This window comes from Elephantulus edwardii, unplaced genomic scaffold (assembly GCF_000299155.1).
Source record: "Elephantulus edwardii isolate Elephantulus edwardi_28Jun2011 unplaced genomic scaffold, EleEdw1.0 scaffold00058, whole genome shotgun sequence".
Taxonomy (NCBI): Eukaryota; Metazoa; Chordata; class Mammalia; order Macroscelidea; family Macroscelididae; genus Elephantulus; species Elephantulus edwardii.
Genome location: NW_006399808.1, coordinates 13,269,623 through 13,272,049, shown reverse-complemented (window position 1 = coordinate 13,272,049; position 2,427 = coordinate 13,269,623). Strand labels below are relative to the sequence as shown.

The 2,427-nt window shown below is 39.6% G+C and overlaps 1 pseudogene; it reads right to left on the bottom strand.

The window, feature by feature from the left end:
* Positions 1-1,509: 1,509 nt before the first annotated feature.
* Positions 1,510-2,417, bottom strand: LOC102860902 (annotated as a pseudogene).
* Positions 2,418-2,427: the final 10 nt, after the last annotated feature.

The window sequence follows — 2,427 nt, the reverse complement described above, 5'->3', positions numbered from 1 at the left end:
CTCATTGTCCAAGTTTCTGAATTCTATCACTGTTATTATGTGCCATCAAGTCACCTGCAACTCATAGTGACCCTATGTACAACAGCCCTACACCCTGCCCTGTGACAATCTTACTGTCTCTGACACACCCATCCCAATTACCCCAGTCACTGAATCACTCCTTCTCATCATTCCTCTCCTGTGCTGTCCCTCCATTCTTTCAAGAATAATGTCCCTCTCCAAGGACCGATCCCTCCTTGCAACATGTCCCAAGTATGTTAGATGAAACTTCAGAATCTTTGCCTCAAAGGAGTAGCCTTGTATTAACCTCTCTAGGATGAACCAGTTCATTCTCTTACCAGTTCATGTATATTCAGTTCTATCATATTTAGCTATATTTTTTCAATATTATATTTCTATTTTCTCTCAGTGTTTTCCTATCATTCTTACCATGTATACTTCCTGTCATATGCATTCCTATTTAGTATGTCCCTTAATTCATTTTTCAAGGTTATAAATCTTACAGGGAACAATCTTCCTCATCTTTCCCTTCCCAGAGACTGATAGATGCAAACCACTGGCCTTTTAATTTGCAGATGTTCACAACAATATTGGTACCAACAGCTAGGAAATCAAAAGGCTTATTAGAAAAGTCTGCTATCAGGGATCTCTTCAGAGTGATAGAAAGCAATGATGTCCATCTTGAGATTAACGTGCACCTGATACAGACCAAGGTCTTTGCAATTACATTAGAGAAGTGGACAAGAAGAATTGACACTTTTGAGTTGTGGTGCTAGAGAAAAGTATTGGGCATACCATGGACTGCCAAGAGAACAAACAAGTTTGTGCTGGAAAGAGTGAAACCAAGTTGCTCCTTGGAGGCAAGAGTTTTGAAGCTCCAACTGACGTATTTTGGCATGTGGCAAGGAGGGATCAGTCCTAGGAGAAGGACATCATACTTGCAAAGATGGAAGGATAGTGCAAGAGGGAAAGACCCGGGAGGAGATGAATTGATGCAATAACCGGCATAATGTGGTTATGTGTATCAGAGACAGTGAGCTTATCTTAGGACAGGACAGGGTTCAGAGCTATTGCACATTGGGTCGCTATGAGTCCCAAGTGACTCAATGGCACATAACAACAGTACAGTAACTGTATTTTCTGCCTTCTAATCTATGTGACATCCAAAGTAATTAGAGAGTAGGCACAAATACAATATCAATTGAATCATTATGCTGTTCTGTTTTGTTTGTTTTGTTTTTCTAAATATAAGGCATTTCTATGGACAGAAGGACCCAAATACAAGTAGTAGTTCTTAGGGCAAGCTGAGCCTATGTTTATCTGCTTTCCTAGAAAGAACAAACTCAGACTCCAAAAGAGGAATTACAAATCTGAGGTCCTTTGGAAAAGATAAAAGCTAGGGATTATGATTTAAAAGGAAAATTAATCAGTAACATTAGTACTTTACTCATCACAGTAGTACTAATACAGCCTCAACCCTCTTAAGTCTGAATTCCATTCCTAATTAAATTATTTTACAGTCCCTATAAAGTTAAAGGATTTTGTTTTAAAGGTAATAGAAAAGTATAATTTGTTTGCCTCCTTCACAGATAATGCAGTGTAGCTCTGAGGGGCTACAGATAAAATGGTTTTAAGTCTCTCCCTCTGAGTTCTGTAGGCTTCAAGTACTTCAGAGCCCTAATAATCAGTCAGTTCATGACAAAAGATAAGAATGTAAAGCAGACACACAGATATGGGAAGACGTCACCCATTTTACTATAAGTATCCTTTGAACTGTTTGTCACTTCAGCAGGAATTCCAGATAAGTATGGTAGTGGGAGTGGGGGTGTCATACTGTTCTTTTCATCTTATTTTCACTCTTGGGGAAATATTTGTACAGTCTCATGTATGAAAGTTGTAGAGTAAGAAACAAATGAAGTGAATATGGACAAATATTTGCAAACAAAAGCCTTAACTCCAAGGGCAAGAAGAATACATCCTACCAATCTAATATTCAGAAGGAGTCAAATTCTTCCCTTGAACTTCCATAGTCTTGATTGGGTTTCTTCATATGTGGAGAGATACTGTTCAAAGCCCTGTTGGGAAACCCTCTATTGGGTCTCCTCTGTTTTCCTGCAGGAGCTCAATGTTGAGATTCTTAACTGCACTCACATGATTTCATGATGGAGTCCAGCCTGTCTTCCAGTTGGATTTTCTTTACTTCCCCCACACCGCCGGGCTGATCCTTTTGTTGCTCCTGTAGTGACTGCATCAGCCAGCACTGCTCACTTTGAAACTAAAGGAATGGTGAGAGAGTTCAGTTTATCAGTGTCCAGCTGCTTTGATTTTATTTTACTTTTTCCTTCCCCGCTCCTCCCAGGCCTGTGAAAGCCCACCATCAGGTTGATGTGTTGTTCCTAGCTCTTGGGCAGCTTTCTTTTTTTTTTT